At 37.7% G+C, this 21,627-nt stretch overlaps 2 pseudogenes; one reads left to right on the top strand and one right to left on the bottom strand.

Annotated features, from left to right (window-relative positions):
- The first annotated feature begins 12,676 nt into the window (after positions 1-12,676).
- LOC120173120 lies at positions 12,677-15,021 on the top strand (annotated as a pseudogene).
- Positions 15,022-17,474: 2,453 nt separating this feature from the next.
- Positions 17,475-18,229, bottom strand: LOC120173122 (annotated as a pseudogene).
- Between the last annotated feature and the right edge of the window lie 3,398 nt (positions 18,230-21,627).

Here is a 21,627-nt window from a genome sequence, read left to right as displayed (position 1 = left end):
CCCGCCCATCATGGCTATCCCGGGTTTTTTCCTGAGCTGGAGAGGCCGAGTCTACACGTAGAAGACCTGACAAGATTTTTGAATAATAAAGATGGTTTTACTCGGATGGATGACGTCGACGTGTGTCCGAGTATGCCTTCTAATTCTTTTGCATGCCGGCTTTTTAGCAGAGAGGCCAGACAACCTATTCCAATGATCTAATCAAATGGTAGAAGACCTAAATGCGTGGAACCTGTTTCCGTGGGGCTCGTATTTATGGAAAGCTACATGGAATAAGTTATCGTCTGCCTTGGATGATCGAAAAAGTTTGCATGGCGATGGTTCCAAATACACTTTGACAGGCTTTATTTGGGCCTTTAAGGTAAGAATTTTTATATGATGTTTCCAAATTATAAGTAATATTTAACAATTACTAATGTTTGTTATTATATTGTTTGTAGATTTGGATATTTGAGGCCTTTCCCGCCATGAAGACATATGTAATAAAAACTTCAAATGATATTCCCAGGCTATTTCCTGGAAGAGGAAACGGACCTTGCAATGGGAAGATTTACTACGGTATACGACAATAAATAATTAAGTTAACATAAATACTACCATATGTTTATAAACAGTTATTACTAGTACCGTTTAAATTTGTTTGAGCTTTTATATTGTTAGGAGGCCACACTCCTCTACAGAGGCTGACAACCACGGAAGCTGAGCTTGCCACTGATTGGTGGCAAGCTAGTAAGCGTTTTTTTGATGGAACGGTTGATGAGCAGCCTCCACTTCGGGAGTCCATCACCTCGCCCAGAGCTATCACCTCACCCAGAGCCATCATCTGATCGACCCGGCTATACACCTCCACAACGACAGCCATCACCTATTCTGTCACATCATCGAGCCTCTTCTCCACCATCACCGCAAGATAGGCGACCGGCAAAGATGCCACGACGTTTATCTCCCTGTTCTCCAGCTCCACCTCAACGGGATGAGTTAGGGGAGTTACGTGATGAGGTCAATGCCTTGCGTGAGGAGGTCGGTACTTTACGCAAAGACGATGGTGCATGGCGTTTGAGGTGTCTACATTACGCGGTGAGGTAGCCGCTCTACGTGAGATGGTAGCATCGTTGTAGAATGAGTTCATACTCTATGCAACGAGGTAAGTTTAAGATTTTCATACTCGTAATCATTCGGTTGCTGCCAATACTGCTAAACTGTTTTTGTTAGTATTGTTTTTGGTTTTGTTTTTGTCTTTTGGTTGAAGTAATGCAATCCATTCAAGTTTCAATTTGCAGAAGAAGAATAGTTTACTTTCGCAACACGAAAATGACTATCGTAACGCGAAAATGGCTATCGCAATGCGAAATGAAAATCGCAACAACAAAATCGCAATGCGAAATGAAATCGCAACGACAAAATCGCAACGCGAAATGAAAATCGCAATGCGATTTGTGTTTCGCGTTGCGATTTTGTCGTTGCGATTTCATTTCGCGTTGCGATTTTGTTGTTGCGATTTTCATTTCGCATTGCGATAGCCATTTCCGCGTTGCGATAGTCATTTCGCGTTGCGATTTTAAGTTTCGTGTTGCGAAAGTAAACTATTCTTCTGGAATGTTTATATATGTTGTCCTTTTAAATGTTTATATAGTGCTTACTTCTGGAATGTTATCTGAGCATTTTGTGAACTATGATAGAATAATGATTTGGGTGAATACAATGCTAGTTTGAAACATATTGTCTTTGTTTAATATCATGTCTGTTTATTTACTGATTTATGTGTTAATTTTTTTTAGCGCCCAATAAGGTGGATGCTTTACGTCGGGTTTTCCTTGCACGACGGAGTTCACGCATCAACGGCGTGGACGTGCTATTACGTCTCCGTTCACCCCAATGGTGCGAAGACTCCGCAAGAAGCCCGACTCACCGGTCATCCCTCAAGAGTCCCCTCCAATCGTTCAAGAGGCCCCTATTCTCCCTCAAGATTCCCCCCCCCCACCGTTCAAGAGGCCACTGTCATCGTTGAAGAGGTCCCTCCCACCATTCCAGAGCCCGATTCACATGGGTAATATATCGAAGTATTGAGAAACCCCCACGGTTCCGGACATGATGGATGAGAGTTGGCTCTCGTATGAGTTACCGGCTAGTACCCTTCCGGTATCTAAAGTGGAGAGGAGACAACTACCGGAAACAATTGTGGATAATACCCTTTGGGCTAAGACCGCAGTTGATTTTTATCTACATGAGCGGAGCCAAGGGTGTTACACTGACATCAGCAAACTCAACGATGAAATGTTTTTGTTGCTTGATCGGTCTTGGTGGGGTGTGCTATTAGGGGTTGAAGACAGTGGCTATTTGGGATGGGGAGGTAAGTCTTATATTTGTCTTATATATGATTTTGATTAATTTGTTTAAAAATTAATGTAATTAATTTTTTTGTAAAACAGCATATCGATGCGTGGGTGTCACGTCTACTAATAATAAGGAAGCTTAGGAAAAATAAAAAAAATTCGCTATATACAATAATGCCGACGGCTTTTCACGCAGTTCACTTGAAGAATCAACGAGATGAATCATTTTTGTTGGGCAATGGACAAGCTAAACTTTATCCTGCATGGTGGGAGGTCGATAAGGTTAGTGTTTATTTTTTAAATTTTTTAAAGGTGTTCATAAATAAGTGCGCAAATAAATGAATTATTACTTATGATCACAGGTGTTTATCCCTGTTTGGAACGTCGTCACTGGCTTCTCGTCAACTTCAGCTCCCATCCCTGAAGATAATAGTGTATGACAACATGATCAATTACATATCACTGTCTGATTTGAGAGATATTTTCAAGGGATAGAGCTCTCATTTGCTAAATTCTTGGATGGGATTAAGTATTGGAGTCATTCTGGACACAAGAAGCCAAAGAAGTTCAATGTCACAGTTGTCAGAGACGAGATCGCGCCACAGCAATCGCCGGGAGCCAGAGGGGATTGTGGTCCTCTCGTATGCCTTTGCTTGGCGCGTTTGACGACGGGAAGCATAGAGTTTTTACCTCCCACCGATAGAGATAGAGCTGCAGTAGGCTTGTGGTTTCGGCATTATATGGCTAGAGCAATATATTCGAGACGCTGCCTACCTGCATCCGCGTTATGAAAGTGTCCATTGTTAATTGGTAAGTCAATGCAGTTTTGTTAACATATATACTCCTTTTGGTTTGAAAATGTTTGGTTAGTACCTAGAATTCAATAATTTGTTGTTTGTAGGTTTAGATGTGTAGGAAGTCTTGTTTGAGCAAATGTTGGTTTCTGCAGGTTAATCCTTAAGTGAGCTGCGTGAAATGGATGTACGGGGTCACAAAGTTGTTAATTCATTGATTCAATAATTGATGAAGAAATAAGAATTATTATTATTTTTTGATTGTTTAATTGATTTGTAAAAGATGATTTGTAAATGTTGATTTGTTTAATTGATGTGTACATAATTTGTGTTGAAATGTAATAGTTGATTTTTGATTTTCAATCTGCTTTAGTTGAAGGCAAAACAGACTATCGCAACGCGAAATGGCTATCGCAACGAGAAAATCGCAATGCGAAATGAAAATCGCAATGCGAAATGAAAATCGTAACGAGAAAATCGCAATGCGATTTTCATTTCACATTGCGATTTTCTCGTTGCGATAACCATTTTCAGGTTGCGATAGCCATTTTCGCGTTACGATAGTCAAATGAATGTCTAATAAGTGATGACAACTGAACAGATCATAGCAATGTTCAAACTCAAGTTACTAATACATGCCTAACTGAAAATGTTAAAAGTGCACACATAAAATACACATAATGCAAGTTTTGTTAACATATATACTCCTCCTTTTGGTTTGAAAATGTTTGGTTAAGTACCTAGAATTCAATAATAATTGTTAAAAGTTTATGCATGTTAATCCTCGTTGCCTTTTTCATTTCGCATTGCGATTCTATCGTTGCGATTTGCATTTCGCATTGCGATGGTCAAATGATTGCCTTTCGCAACGCGATTCTGACTTTCGCAACGAGATAATACAGAATCGCAATGCGAGTTTCAAAGTTCGCAACAGGTTTTAGTTTCGCAAGCCAAATTTTTTGTGTATATATATACGCAGCAGCAACAACTCATAACCTAAATCCCTAAATCGCAACTCATTCCATCTCCATCTATCACTCTCTCCGGCGACATCCGTTCCAATATCCAACGACATCCTTCCCCATCCGGCAACAGGTCTTAGTTTCGCATCTCGTTTGTTTAGTTACAACCATGAAATCATCTAATGTTGATCATGTTTGGATAGATTTGTGTTTTGGAGGGTCATGGAGAATGTTCATGGTGTTTTTACAATATATGCCTTTACCCATGAATCTTCAACTAAAACTGTCATTAAAGAAGTTAACTTATGAAACCCTAATGTTACGTGTTTCAAAGAAATTGAATTTAGAGCCCCTAAGTGGATTTAGGCTATCTTATCAGAGAAATTGTAAAGTTTATTTGTTAACCGACAATGAAGATGTTGAACGATTCATTGCTTACATTAATGTTTCAAGTGATGATGTTACATTGTATGTTGTTGAACCTAGAAGTAGTATTGTTGGGTCAGTAGCGGGTAGTAATCAACTAAGTGGGTCTCAAAACCCACAGCCTTTCTCTAATCCAAATCCAAATCACTTTCAGCACCAAATTCCGGTTTTCGTATTGACCAATTAGACGATGATGAGCCAAGAGAAAAATTGTGAGTACTAGTCAGTATTCGAAATTTGATCTTGGTCAATACCCGGACTTTGATATTGGTCAATCACGGATTTTGATGATGTTTCAGAAGAAGAAACAGACCCTGCATGTAATGATTTTGATATTGGTCAATACCCGAATTTTGATGATGAAACACCCGTTGCCGAGGAAGATGTTGTTGATGATAATGAGGAGGAAGTTACGACTGTGAATGAACATGTTGAACATCCATTCTGTAATTCATATAATCCTGAAGAAGAAAAAGAAGAGAAAAAGTCCCCGAAGAAAAGAAAATGCCACGGGAGTATAACTGGAATATGCCAGAATTACTTCAGTTACCGGAAGAAGAGTTGGCAAAGAAAGCAGTTGATTGTTACACAAAAGTTATTCGTATCAAGAAAGATGATTGTTTTGATACAAAGGAAGACTTAAAGATAGCTTTGTATACGAAATGTGTGGAAGATGGCTATCAACTAAAAGTTAACAATCAAGCAAAGATCGTTTCGAAACAAGGTGTACGATTGACAAAAACTGTACGTGGCGTATGATTGCAAAGAGGATAAAAGATTGCGCAATGTTTCAAGTTAGGACTTTTATTGATAAACATACATGTTCAAGAACCCAAGTTTTTCCTCACCATAGACAGGCAAACAAAAAGGTGTTGGGTGGTTTTCTGGCTGAGTTAATGTTTTTGAATGGCAGGGTATATCGGGGACATGAAATTATGACTGACATGAATGCTCGGTTCAAGATTAGTATATCATATTCTCAAGCTTGGAGTGCCAAATGTTATGCCTTGGAATTATTGAGGGGTCGCCAGAAGCATCGTTTGCCCAACTGCCGCTTATTGTCACAATTTAAAGCTGAAAATCCTGGGTCGGTAACTCATATCAAAACGATAGAGATGGACGCTTTGAGTTGCTGTTTATCGCCATTGGTGCTGCGGTTAGTAAATCAATATAATTCTGTTGACTCATTTCTGTTAGTTACATACATTTCACATTTAAATGATTATATTTCTTGTGTATATTATTTTGTAGATTCGTTCGTTTATTTCTTGCATGCGCCAAGTTATTATAGTTGACGGAGCACATTTGAAAGGTCGATACCTTGGAGTAAACTTATTAGCAGTAGCCATGGATGCTAACAATGGGATATTGCCAATAGCTTACGGGGTTGGCAAATCTAAAACCTCTGATTCATGGACATGGTTTATGGGGCATCTTAGGGATTGCATAGGTCCTATTAGCAATCTGACAATCATATCTGATAGGGCAAACTCAATTGACAACGCTGTTAGAAGGTGTTTCCCAGATGCTTTTCATGGACTTTGTGGTGTTCATTTGTATAGAAATCTAAAATCAAGGTCTGCTGGTATAAAAAGCACAAATGGACATACTGGAAGGCTGTAAAGGCTTATCGGGAAGTTTTCAATAAGCATAAACTGTTTAAGACGTGTTTTGCCTCAGTGTGCTCAAACACTAGAAGATGTCGGGTTTGAAAGATGGTCAAGAGTACATCAACTTGGAGTAAGATATGGTTTCATGACGTCTAATAGTGCAGAATCAATTAACGCTCTAAGTCGTCATTCCCGGAAATTACCCATTACTATGTTAATGGAGTTTTTTCGAGCTTCTATTCAACAGTGGTACTACAAGAAAGAACCATGCAGGTATTATTTCTTTGAATTCGTAACTTATCATATATTTACTAAGTATTATTTATTTAAATTTACAGGAACATTGGAAACATCGTGTTACACCATGGACTGAAAAAAAGATAACGAACGTGTTGTGAAGTCAACGTCATGGAGAGTTGAATCATGTTCAAACACTTTGTTTGAAGTACTGGATAATAACTTAAATGGGCTTGTCGATCTAAATGCAAGGACGTGTAGTTGTATGAAATGGCAAACATCTGGTTATCCATGTGGCCATGTTATAAAAGTTGCTCTTCATCTAAACCAAGATGATTCAAGCACATACGCTATGGATTGCTACACTACAGAAGTATACCGACAGACTTATGCCGAGATTGTCTACCCTATTTCACATCCTTCTGAGTGGGACATACCAGATGACTTACAAACAGTTTTGCCACCAGCCATGGACAGAAGGCTACCTGGCCGACCAAAAGTCACGATCGTATACCGTCTAAGGGTAAAGAGAAGAAGAGATCGACATGTAGTCGGTGCAAGGAAAGTGGTCATACAAGGTTGACATGTGGATCACCAGTGCCATCACAATCATCTTTTCCTCTACCAAAATATGGATCATCATCAAAATCCAAAACTCATATGGTGTCAAGAAAAAGGCAATCAAAATCGCAATCATCTTTAAAATCCCAATCACAACTGGCTTCACCTTTTGGGACTGTTAACTTAGGTGATTTTTAAATGCAAACGTTGTATTATGTAGATTTTATGTGTGAACTTTTAACATTTTCAGTTAGGCATGTATTAGTAACTTGAGTTTGAAAATTTCTATGATCTGTTCCAGTTGTTATCACTTAATAGGCAATCATCTTAATGTCCATCGCAACGCGGAAATTACTATCGCAATGCGAAATGAAAATCGCAACGAGAGAATCGCAATGCGAAATGAAAATCGCAACGAGGGAATCGCAACGCGAAATGAAAATCGCAACGCGAATTTAATTTCGCGTTGCGATTTTCATTTTCGCATTGCGATTCTCTCGTTGCGATTTTCATTTCGCATTGCGATAGTACTTTTTGCCTTCAACATAATGCAGATTGAAATCAACAAAATCAACGATTACATTTCAATCAATTAAACAAGCACAAATAAGAATTATGTTAACATCAATTAAACAAATCAACTTTTACAAATCACCTTTTACAAATCAATTAAACAATCAAAAAATAAGCAATAATTATTAGAGAAAATAACACTTCTACTATTGAATCAACTTTTGCAGCCATCATTTTCACGCAGCTCACTTCTGAGATTAACATGCATAAACCAAACATTTGCTCAAACAACACTTTCTACACATCTAAAACCTACAAACAGCAAATTATTGAATTCTAGGTACTTAACCAAACATTTTCAAACCACAAGCCTATAAACATACCAATTGTTTATGGACATTTTTATAACGCGGATGCAGGTAGGCAGCGTCTCGTATATATCGATATAGCCATATATGTCGAAACCACAAGCCTACTGTAGCTCTATCTATATCAGTGGGAGGTAGATACTTTATACTTCCTGTGATCAAACGGTCCAACGCCAAGCATACGAGAGGACCATAATCCCTCTGGGTCCTTTCGTTTGTTGTGTGCGGTCTCGTCTCTGCTAACTGTAATATTGAGCTTCTTTGGCTTCTTGTTTCCAGAACGAGTCCAATAATTTATCGCATCCAAGTATTTAGCCAAATAAGAGCTCCATCCCTTAATAATATCTCTTAAATCAGCCAATGATATGTAATTTATCATGCTGTCATATACTATTGCCTTAAGGGATGGGATCTGAAGCTCGACGAGAAGCCAATGGTTACGTTCCAAAACAGGGATAAACACCTGCAATCATAAGTAATAATTCATTCATTTGCGCACTTATTTATGAATACCTTTAAACTCAATCTAAAATAAACACTAACCTTATCTACCTCCCACCATGCAGGATAAAGTTTAGCTTGTCCATTGCCCAACGCAAATGATTCATCTCGTTGATTCTTCAAGTGAACGGCGTTAAAAGACGTCGGCATAATTGTATACTGTGTATTTCTTTTATTTTCCTTAAGTTTCCTAATTATTAGAAGATGTGACACCCACGCATCGATATGCTGTTTTACAAAAAAAGACATATATTAGTAACTTACATAAATTTACAAAAAAAATAATCAAATGAAAATATAAGAAAAATATAAGACTTACCCCTCCATCGAAATAGCCATTGTCTTCGACCCCTAATAATACGCCCCACCAAGACCGATCAAGCAACAAATAGATATCACCATTGAGCTTGCATATGTCAGTGAAACACCCCTGGCTTCGCTCATGTAGATAAAAATCAACTGCGGTCTTAGCCCAAAGGGTGTTATCCAGAATTGTGTCCGGTAGTTGTTTCCTCTCCTCTTCAGATACCGGTATGGTACTGGCCGGTAACTCATACGAGAGCCAACTTGAATCCATCATGTCCGGCACGTCAGAGGGTTTCTCAAGAATCCTACATATGACGCCATGTGAATCGGGCTCTTGAATGGTGGGAGGAACCTCTTCAACGATGACAGTGGCCTCTTGAACGGTGGAAGGGGACTCTCGAGGAATGATAGGGGCCTCTTCAACGATAGGAGTGGACTCTTGAGGGATGATAGGCGAGTCGGGCTTCTTCTTGCGGTGTCTTCGCACTATTGGGGTATACGGAGACTTAATAGCACGTGCACGCCATCTGATGCGTGAACTCTATCGTGCAAGAAAAACCCGACGTAAAGCATCCACCTTATCGGTCCGCTAAATAAAAATACAAATATCAGTAAATAAACATACATGATATTTAAACAGTGAAAACAAAGATAAATATATTTCAAACTTTCAACCAAAAGACAAAACAAAGACAAATACTAACTTCACAGTGTTAAAGTAAAAAGTTTAGCAGTTTTGGCAGCAACCGAATAAATTTACTAAGCAATCTAAGTGAAATGGTTAATTTAAGTGAAATTACGAGTAAATTTATCATCAAGTTAAATATGGAAAATCTTAAACTTACCTCGTTGCGTAGAGTATGAACCTCATTCTGCAACGATACTACCATCTCACGTAGAGCGGCAACCTCACCACGTAAAGTATACACTTCCACACGCCATGCACCATCGTTATCGCGTAGAGTACCGATCTCCTCACGCAAGGCATTGACCTCATCACGTAACTCCCTTGACTCATCCCGTGGAGGTGGAGAACAGGGAGATAGAAGTCGTGGCATCTTTGTCGGTCACCTATCATGAGGTGATGGTGGAGAAGAGACTCGATGATGTGACGGGATAGGTGATGGCTCTCGTTGTAGAGGTGTATAGTCGGGTCGATCAGGTGATGGCTCTGGGTGAGGTGATGGCTCTCGAAGTGGAGGAAGTGGAGGCTGCTCATCATTTGTGCCATCAAAAAAACGCTGACTAGCTTGCCACCAATCAGTGGCAAGCTCAGCCTCCGTGGGTGTCAGTCTCATTAATGGAGTGTTGGCCTCCTAAAAATATAAAAACTAAAACAAAGTTAAACGTCTACTATTAATAACTTGTTTATATATGATAGTATTTGTGTTAACTTACATTATTTATTGTCGCATATGGTATTAAGTCTTCCCAATCCAACATACGTTTCCTCTTCCAGGAAATAGCCCTAGGAATATTATCTGAGGATTTTAATGCATATGTCCGCATGCTGGGGAAAGCCTCGAATATCCAAATCTACAACAATATAATAACAAACATTAGTAATTGTTAAATAATTAATTATAATTTTGAAAACATTATATAGAAATTCTTACCTTAAAGGCCCAAACAAAGCCTGACAAAGTGTATTTCGACCCATCGCCCCGCAAACTTTTGCGGTCATCAAAGGCAGACGACAACTTAGTCCAGGTAGCTTTCCATATATACGAACCCCACGGAAACAGATTCCATGCATTTAGGTCCTCTACCAATAATATTAGCTCCTGAGGAATAGGTTGTCTGGCCTCTCTGCCTAAAAAGCCGGCATACAAAAGTAGTAGAAGGCATACTCGGACAACATCGCGTCATTCATCCGAGTAAAACCATCTTTCTTATTAAACAATTTCTTCATGTCGTCGACGTGTAAGTTCGGCTTCTCTATTGACTCATCAGGAAAAACCCTGGATAACCATGATGGGCGGGTGATATGACGAGTGTACCGGCCTACATCATCGTGTCCGAATCGTAGACCAGTGATTAAGCAGAACTCCTTCCGCCCAAAACAAGTATACGCCGGTGGAAAATGAAACCATATCTCTTCCTCACCACGTTGTATACTGTCGGGTAGATCGCTAGTCATGGTCTGAAGCCACAAATGGGTCAAACTAGCATCTCCACCCGGATGTTGTACTCTCAGCCATGGCCCGAAGCAGGTTTCTTCAAACAATTTTCTTTGTGCAGGTGAAAGCTTCGAAGCAATTGTAGTGGCTAGGCTAACTTTATTCCTTAATGTCAATGAAGCCGAAAAAAATTTCTACAAAAAAATAATAAACATACCAAGTTAGATATACCAAAAATTACACTGTCAAGATATACCAAAAACAAAACATAAACATAAATAGTAGTTTATTATTGAAACTAAATTTGCAACACTGTTTTGTCTTTTGGTTGAAATGAAAATCGCAACGAGATAATGAGAATCGAAACGCGGAAATGACTATCGCAACGAGAGAATCGCAACGCGAAATGACTATCGCAACCAGACAATCGCAACGCGAAATGAAAATCGCAACCGCGAAATAAAAATCGCAACGCGAAATGAAAATCGCAACGCGAAATGAAAATCGCAATGCGATTTTGGTTTCGCGTTGCGATTTTATTTCGCGTTGCGATTATCTCGTTGCGATAGTTATTTCCGCGTTGCGATTTTCATTCTCGAAACTATTCTTCTTCTGCATTACTTCAACCAAAAGACAAAGCAAAGACAAATACTAACTTCACAGGCTAAACAGTTTAGCAGTATTGGCAGCAATCGAATGAATTTAATAAGAAATCTAAGTGAAATGGTTAATCTATTATTGAAATTACCAGTAAACTTATCATCAATCTCAATATGAAAAACCTAAAATAATGCAAAAATTTTAAAATAAAAATAAAAAAAAAACTAACCCTCGGAGGTTGATTTTCCATTTCTGAATGATTGTGAGGGAATTTTGACTGTGAATGGTTGTGAGGGATTTTGCCGGCGATGGGGACGGAAATCTTCGGAGATGGGGACGGATTTTGCCGTAGAGAGTGAGAGATGGAGATGGGACTGAGTGTTGTGTTTTTGAGTTTGAGGTTATGAGTTGCGATTACTGTGGACGGTTCAGTTTCCGATTTATTAAGAAAAAATTCGTGTTTGGAATTTGAAGAAAAAAAATACGCGTTAATACAAATGGCGCTATGTAAATCGTGTTGCAAAAGTCAGTATCTCGTTGCGATTTTGTATTATCGCATTGCGATAGTAAGTATCGCATTGCGATAGTCAGTATCGCATTGCGATTTTCCCAATTCGCGTTGCGATTTACTTATTCACATTGCGAATTGGGAAAATCGCAACGACATTGTATACCATCTCAACGCGATTTCCAACTATCGCAACGCGAAATGCAACGCGAATTTGCGATAATGGAGATCGCGTTGCGAATTAGCGATCGCATTGCGATTTTGTTGGTCATTTTGAAAAATGCAGAAAAAATTAGTTAAAATCGTATATTATATGAGATTTTTGGTCACTGAGGTTATTTTCTCTTAAAAAAATCATGAAAAGCAATGAGTCCTCGTCATGCAACATATACAGTAAAACCATGGCACTAGGTGGATAGGCACTAGTGCAACGTAGATTTTGGCTCTTAAATTCATACTAGTATAAAGGAAGCTTTTCACAGCTGATCTGGGGAATTGGGTGGTGTTCATAGCAAGAGAAATACGAAGCGTTAACTTTCAAAGTTTTATTAGATTAATTTGATATAATATTTATTTGAAAATAACTTTCAATTATTTATATGAAAAGCATATACTCTACATATTTATGGTATTCGAGTTCAGTATTTTAAAAAATAACTATTGTGCCCAATTCCAAGGTTGAACGTCCCAAGAGGGGAGGAGGTGTGCGTATCAATCATTCGTGCAGTTAAATAATAGCAAAGCCAATCAGTGTAGGCCATAAGTGACATTTCCTCCAACTTTGACTTTATATTATCATGACTCTGCCACCACCCAAGCTCCCTCTATATAACCATCCTTTGCTTCTCATCGTCGCCACAGCTACACCTTTTATCTTACCATTACAATCAACCCTTTTTTCAGCTTCTGTCAAACAATGTCCGTCCCTATAACACAAGGGAAAACCCTCCCTGATGCCTGGGACTACAGGGGAAAACCCGCCGACAGCTCCAACTCCGGTGGCTGGACCAGTGCTGCCATGATTCTTGGTCTTTACATTTCCTAGTTTTTGCTTTGAATTGTCATTTACTTCTGGTTTGGATCTAATTAAGTATATGGGGTTTCTCAGGAACTGAGGCATGTGAGAGGCTAACAACGTTAGTATCGCTGTTAATTTGGTGACGTATTTGACTGGAACCATGCATTTGGGCAGTGCTACCTCAGCCACCACCGTCACCAACTTCCTAGGCACCTCCTTTTTGCTCTGTCTGCTCGGTGGTTTCATCACAGACACTTTCCTTGGCAGGTTTGTTTGCCTACTTTTGTAGTACTTTCCCATGCACCAACTCGGTTAATTTGAATTCTCTACTATTCACAGATATCTCACCATCGGAATCTTCGCCACCGTTCAGGCAACTGTAAGATTGATTTTCTTTTATTAGACCATCATCTCTACTTTACATATCCTAACTGAAGAATTTACCCTATAGCTGGAACGTCCAATTTTAAAGCTAAAGTTGATTTTGTTTTTTAATGTTTTTGAGCAGGGCGTCACCATCTTGACAATCTCAACAATAGTCCCAAGCCTAAGGGCTCCAAAATGCAGCAGGACAGTTCAACAACTTGCACCCCAGCTAGCGGCATGCAACTCATTATTCTCTACTTAGCTCTGTACATGACTGCCCTTGGGACCGGGGGGCTCAAGTCCAGTGTCTCAGGGTTCGGGTCAGATCAATTCGACGAGTCCGACCCCGAAGAGAAATCCCGGATGACAAACTTCTTCAACTGGTTCTTCTTCTTCATAAACATAGGCTCGCTCTGTTCAGTCACCGTCCTCGTGTACATCCAGGACAATTTAGGGCGTGGATGGGGTTACGGTATCTGTGCTTGTGCTATCTTGATAGGGTTGGTGGTGTTTCTATCGGGGACCAGGCGGTACCGTTTCAAGAAATTGGTGGGCAGCCCACTGACTCAAATCGCCGCCGTGTTTGTAGCCGCCTGGAAGAAGAGGCATTTGGAGTTACCATCTGATGCGTCGCTGCTTTTCGAAATTGATGATGCAGCTGAGGCATTGAAGAAGAAGAAGAAGAAGAAGCAAAAGTTGCCCCACAGCAAAGAGTAACGGTAAGTAACTAGCAATTTTGGATTCTTTATTGCTTCATATTGATCACATTCAAAATGATTCAACAGTTTCTTGTTTCTTTGCTTGAAATTTTGTAAAGTTTCTTGGACAGGGCAGCGATCAAGGACCCATCTGTTGCCAAAGCAAACAAGTGGAACTTAGCTACCTTAACATATGTTGAAGAAGTGAAATTAGTGATAAGAATGCTACCCGTTTGGGCTACCACAATAATGTTTTGGTCCGTCCATGCCCAGATGACAACCTTTTCAGTGTCCCAAGCCAATACCATGGACCGTCACATGGGCAAATTCCAAATCTCACCTGCATCACTCTGGGTTTTCTTCATCGGTAGCATTCTCTTGACCGTCCCAATTTACGACAGAATCATTTCTCCAATCGCCAGAAAGGTTCTTAAGAACCCAGGGTTTAACCCCTTTGCAAAGGATCGGTGTCGGTTTGGTTCTATCCATTATTGCAATGATATTGAGAGTCGCGAGCTCACATGGTCTGACGAGCAACCCATCGGCTCAAATCCCGATGACCGTCATCTGGCTGATCCCCCAGTTTCTGATAGTGGGGTCCGGGGAGGCCTTTACATACACAGGGCAGCTCGACTTTTTTCTTAAGGGAGTGCCCTAAAGGGATGAAAACAATAAGCACGGGGTTGTTTTTGAGTACCCTCTCATTAGGGTTTTTCTTCAGTTCATTGCTGGTAACCATAGTTCACAAGGTGACTGCAACCAAGCATCCGTGGCTACCGGACAATCTGAACAAAGGGAGGCTCTATGATTTTTACTGGCTTCTGGCAATTCTGAGCTTGTTAATTTACTTTGTTTTTGCTAAGCGGTACGTGTACAAGGACAAGAGACTTGCTGATCATGGGATTGAATTAGAAGAAGCGGAACCCACCTTCCATTAACATGAAGAATTACAAGAGACTTGGAACGGAACAAAATCACTTTCATTAAGATTGTGTTTGTAATACAAGTCCTTCGTGGGACGTTCAAATAAGCTTGAAACGCCCTTTGCATGTACAAAATGAATGTGATAAAAGGGGAAATAAGAATGGAAGAAAAAAGTAATTTTTTTTTTTTTTTTGCTTTAATTTGTTTGAAAATGATAAGTTGTATGAGTGGCACAAAGTGTTAAAAAAAATTCATTCAACTATGATGGCTTAAGAATTAATTAATACTTGGTTTGCTGATGAATAAGTTATTAAATTGTGAAACTTAAACTAAATCAAGAGGAGCACAAGATACTTTAAAATAGTGAATTTTCTTACGTGTATGTATGGAATCAACGAAGCTGTGCTTACAACGATGTTGGAACATGTTTGTGCAATACAAGAGTGACCTTTCGTTCATCCGAAAAGTGGGGCAAAATGCATATTCTATCGGTCCTGCTTGGTATTATTTATACTTTCCATGCACCTCTTAAAGATATATAATACACATTTACAAATCGATCCTGCTTGCAGGTTGGAGCAATAGTAAAACAACTCGAAAATTAATATAGGATAAGTATTGTACTAAAGATGAGATATAATACAGTTAATTTTTGCTGAATCACTAAACATGTAAATAAATTTTACTATAAATATAGAGATTGCAAACAAAAAAATCATGAAATTATTTATATCTTATAACTTAATATATATCAAAATAACAAGTTTAATTATAAAAAATATTTATTATTAAATAAATTCAAACATCAAATACTTTTCTGTTATTATAATTATAATAAAATATAATCAAAATTTGAACTAATACCTACCGTTATATTTATTTATCATCCAGCCAGTTGTGTTACTAATATTTATTATCACTCCCCAGCTTGGTACAAAATTAATTTTTATTTATTTATTTATAAAAGTATCATACAAATAAGACCCAAATCTCTTTCTTTCTTTCTTTCTTTCTCATTGTAATAATATTGTAGAACCCATTCTAATTTAATCATAGTGAAAAATAATACACAATAAGAATCATAATGAAAAATAGTGCAATTCATGAAAGTTCTATAAACAATATTTTATTGTTGACTTTTAAAATGTGGTTTAAATACTTTTTGTAACTTTAAAAGTAATTTATGTTGGTAATACCTAAAGAATTTAAAATCAATAATCTCACATTAGAATGAGAAATATATTTGAATGAGTTTTTAATTTCTTTTCTTATTAAATGTAGAATGTAGAATGATATGCTCGTCTTCACTAGGGTAAGCGTTTGATCGAGTCGAGTCGATTTTTTGAGTTTTTGTATAACTTTAATTGTAAAAATTTATAATATTATAGTATTATTTGATTCTAATTTAAGTAACTTTCTATAACCATATATACAATACAAATATATTTCTTCATATTTGATACATATATCATACAAAGCAAAATGACTCACTCAAACTTGAAAATAAATCCACTAATTACTAAAAATTTAGAGCTATTCAAGTTGTATTTTACAACTCGGTTTGAACTTGAATTTTTTTTAGTCGAGTTTATTAAATTAAAACTCGAAGTTAATTCGAGTCGAAATAAGTCGAAAAATCGATTTTTCGAGTCGAGTTTTGTTCACCCCTAATCTTCGCATAATTACGTGTCTATTATACATACCATTTGTATTATTTCCCGCTTATATTGGTGGTCTTAGCCTATGAATACAAAATGTTTTCAGCATTTCTAATGCACTTCAAAATTGATTTTTCTCTCAACGTTTTTATTCTCAAGAGTTCTCTGCTTTCTTTCGAGTTCCGTTCTTTAGAGAAGAACAATAGCGCCCAAGTCCGTTTCAATTTTTAGGTGTATGAATTTTTGGAGAGACGATGTTAATCTTGGGGGACATTATTACATTATAACGATTACATAAATTAGGACAAATTCACTTCTAAGACATTAGTTTATAACGACATGGTTTTTGTGCCGCTCTTCATTATTTATTCAAATTGGCCTGTCAAGTAACTTTTACCAACAATTTACGGACTTTAATGTAAGTTCAGGGGCAATTACACAAAATTCTCTTAGAAAGGAATATGTTACCAAGTTTCTACATGTCTATTTGCACAAAAATAGAAATAGAATTACCGAGTTTCAACATGTCTATTTGCACAAAAATAGAAATAGAATTACCAAGTTTCTAAGGGTTCTCTAGAATGGATGATTTCCTCTACCTGCTAGACCTCAAAGAAACACTATAAAATTCTCTACCAAAAGGTCACTGATCTTATAGAGCTAATCGTATGACTCGGTTGATGATTTACACGATGAACTAGGCTACTAACTTCATCAATTAACAACAAACCATGCTGTGTTCATAAAAAGAAATAACACCCTCATCCAATCAATAACTAAAATACCTTAAAAATGTGAAATTGGTAAAAATGGATGCCAAAACTCATTTACATAGCTGATCGACGAATATAACCATGCGCAATGTAAAGCATGATGAAAGCAAAAGAGACGTATGCAAACATTTCTCAAGTTTAGATGATTAGCTTAAAATACACAATTGCAATTTGAATTATCAACGATTTTGGCATAAGTTAAATAATTCACTCCCCTCGTGTAAAAGGTACAAACTTTAGCAACAAGAAGCGACCCCATACCTCCGAGAACGCATCCTAGAACCTCAAATACCGAAACGCAACAATCCCTTCAAGCGCCCCAACAAACTCCCCCGCCAAAACGTCGAAAAGGAAATGCCTTCCAAGCAAAACCCTTGAAGTAGCAGTCGTTATAGCCCAAACCCATACGCCTAATAGAACGAAAACGGGTTCTATTCTAATCCAGCGTTGAATAAAATCCGAAACGAGTTCCTCGTTGTGTCGAAAAACAAGATGGAAGAGAGTAGCTAAAATAGAGCCCGCGAAGCGTGGCCACTTGGGAAAGACTTGGCGGTGTGAACCGATGGAGTTTGGGTTGTAATTAGGACGGGCACGGGGGAAATCAGTTTGATGCGGCCGATCAAAGTGCAATCAAGGAGGTGGCCGAGGATGAGAGGGACGGCTAAAGATGAAAAGGAAGGGGAGGCTAGAAAGAGAGCGATGGAAACTGGGAAGGTAAACTGGAAATCGGCGGAGTATTCGAGGAGGAGGAAGAGGAAAGCCGGGAGGATAGGTTTGAAGAGCTTGTGGAGGAAGAGTGAAACGGAGGCGTCTATCGTTATTAGGGGCTGAAGAAAATGTGGGGATGATGGAGCTACTGCTTTCGTCGAGCCCATTGATGGTTGTGGCGGCGGCGGCGTTGTATATGGGAGTAGGTAGTAGCGGTAGTGGAGGGTCAACTCGGAACAGGCAGTTAACGGTTAAAATGGCAAGGTCTATTATGACAACTTGTAAAGGTGTTAAATGGATTAGAAAGCCAGGTACACAAAACGGTGCCGTTTGGTAATATAGACCGTTATTTTGTAGGAGACTTAAATGGGTGATTGTTGGAAAATAAATATGGGGCTATTCGCGTCTTATTTTCATCTTTGTTTTTATTAAAATAATTTAGAGTAATTTTGTCACTATATTCTATATATTATAAACTTTAACTGAAATCATTTATCATATAAAAATCGAAATTCTTGATTTGGGGTAAGGTTTCATTTGATTTTAAAAAATATATAAATTATTTTTATAATCGTCGTGACAGTTAATGTTTAATTCTATTGGTTAATAAATTAAATTGATTATCTTAAATGTCTCATTATCCCTTAACTATATCATTTATATCAAATTATCTCTTAAAATATTTTTCAAGACTTTTTACCCTAAAATTTAAAATGTTACTCTATTTGCTCCAAAACATTAACTTTGTTAGAAAAAAAAATCGGACCAATCAAAACGTGTCATGTCACCATTTAATTTTAATTTATTTTATGTGAACAAATAATAAATAATTAAAAAAATAAAATTATAAAATATGTCGAAACTACCCCTCCCTCCTCCTCCTCCACCGTCCACCCTCCCAACACCAACACCGATTCACCTTTGGCTTATCCTTGTCCCTTCTCTTGTTTGAAACATGTTTCTCATTCTTTTTCCCAGGTTTACGTTCATGAGCAGGTAAACGCAAAGTCTCCCTTTCCCTCCACCGTCAAACACTCCCTTTCCCTAACATCCCTCTTTCTCCTTCTTCACTCTCCTTTGCCGCCTACTATGCTTTCTAGGGTTTTTGAGATTGTTCTTGAAACATCTAGCATCCAAGTCAAAATGGTTCTCCAAAACGATGCGATTTGCTGAATCCTCCAACGGAGCTTGAGAAGAAGAAACACAAGTTCAAGCGTCTCGTTCAGTCCCCCAATTCTTTCTTCATGGATGACAAAAGTCAAGGCTGCTTCAACATAACAACTGTGTTTCGCCAGTCTCAAGCTCAAGCTGAGTCGAATATCATTGTCTATTCTGGTTATTAATTTTGGTCTTTTCAAGGTTCTGGATCTAATGAGATATTGCTTGATGATTTTGTAGTTGTGGGTTTTTTCCCATTTTGGTTTATTTTACATGTGTTTCTTTCTTTCTTTTCACATCTTGAAGGTTTAGAAATTGTGATGATTTTAATATTTGGGAACTGTTTTTTGCAGAATTTTTAGTGTATTTGATTAAATTTTTAGTCATTCTACTAATTTTAAAAGATTTGAAGTTGTAGGCATTGTGGGGTTTTAGTTTTCAATTTCACTTGAGGCATTAGTTTATTATAAACTAAACTAAATTTATGTTATGAAATTTCTTATCAATTTTATTATTGTATATTTGCATAATTCACATATTGAATTATGTAATGATTTTTTAATAATTATATTTTAATTTAATTATTTAATAATTATTTGTTCATCTCTATTTTATAAAATTAGCTATCAAATATATTCAAATGTACCCTGAAACTTTTGCTTTCCTAACCAGTTCATTTTTTAAAATGGATATTTACACCACCAACTAAACTCAACTACTCCATTAATGTTTCATAATCTTCATTCAATGACTGTATATGGGACAAAATCGTTGGGAAATAAATGTCTTCTTCTTCAAAATCACTTGGAAATATAATAATTAGATAAAATAACATCAGTGACCAAAAATGCCTTATAATATACAATTTTAATCAACTTTTTTTGGATTTGCCAAAATGACCAACTAAATCGCAATGCGATCGATAATTCGCAACGCGATCTCCGGTATCGCAAATCAGTTTCCAGATTCGCAACGCGATTCTGACTATCGCATTGCGATTTTCCAAATTCGCGTTGCGATTTTCCTAATTCGCGTTGCGATTTTCCTAATTCACGTTGCGATTTTCCTAATTCGCAATGTGAATACGTAAATCGCAACGCGAATTTGGAAAATCGCAATGCGATTACGTAAATCGCAATGCAAATACGTAAATCGTAATGCGAATACGTAAATCGCAATGCGAATATGTAAATCGCAATGCGAATCTGACTATCGCAATGCGAATCTGACTATCGCAACGAGATTTTGACTATCGCAACGAGATTCTGACTATCGCAATACTGAATTTCAAATTCGCAACTCGATTTCTGAATTCACAACAGGTTTTAGTTTCGCAACACAAATGTTTTGGGTATATAACTACGCAGCAGCAACAACTCATAACCTAAATCCCTAAATCGCAACTCATTCCATCTCTATCATCACTCTCTCTGGCGACATCCGTTCCTATATCCAACGACATCCTTCCCCATCCGGCAACAGGTTTTAGTTTCGCAGCTCGTTTGTTTAGTAAATTAATTTACAATAATGAAATCATCTAATGTTGATCATGTTTGGATAGATTTATGTTTTGGAGGGTCATGGGAGAATGTTCATGGTGTTTTACAATATATGTCTTTACCCATGAATCTTCAACTAAAATTGTCATTAAAAAAGTTAACTTATGAAACTCTAATGTTACGTGTTGCAAATAAATTGAATTTAGAGCCCCTAAGTGGATTTAGGCTATCTTATCAGAGAAATGGTAAAGTTTACAATGAAGATGTTGAACGATTCATTGCTTACATTAATGTTTCAAGTGATGATGTTACATTGTATGTTGTTGAACCTAGAAGTAGTGAAGTTGGGTCAGTAGTGGGTAGTAATCAACTAAGTTTTTCAACCCCAGTTTATGGTGCTCAAAATTTAATGGTTCCACCACAATTTCATCACCAAGCAAATATTATTTCACCACATTTCCAATACCAAACACAATCTCAAAACCCACAACATTTCCCTAATCCAAATCCCAATCAACTTTCAGCACCAAATTCCGATTTTCGTATTGACCAGTTAGACGATGATGAGCCAACAGAAAAAATTGTGAGTACTAGTCAGTATTCAAAATTTGATCTTGGTCAATACCCGGACTTTGATCTTGGTCAATACTCGGATTTTGATGATTTTTTAGAAGAAGAAACAGACCCTGCGTGTAATGATTTTGATATTGGTCAATACCCAAATTTTGATGATGAAACAGTCGTTGCCGAGGAAGATGTTGTTGATGATAATGAGGAGGAAGTTACGACTGTATATGAACATGTTGAACATCCATTCTGTAATTCATATAACCTTGAAGAAGAAGAAGAAGAAGAAATCCCCAAAGAAAAGTTCCCGAAGAAAATGCCACGGGAGTATAACTGGAATATGCCAGAATTATTTCAGATACCGGAAGAAGAGTTGGTAAAGATAGCAGTTGATTGTTACACAAAAATTATTCGTATCA

This window comes from Hibiscus syriacus, unplaced genomic scaffold (assembly GCF_006381635.1).
Source record: "Hibiscus syriacus cultivar Baekdansim isolate YM2019G1 unplaced genomic scaffold, ASM638163v2 tig00111941_pilon, whole genome shotgun sequence".
NCBI classification, from domain to species: Eukaryota; Viridiplantae; Streptophyta; class Magnoliopsida; order Malvales; family Malvaceae; genus Hibiscus; species Hibiscus syriacus.
The sequence above is the reverse complement of the archived record's forward strand: the minus strand, read 5'-3'. Positions and strand labels throughout refer to the sequence as shown.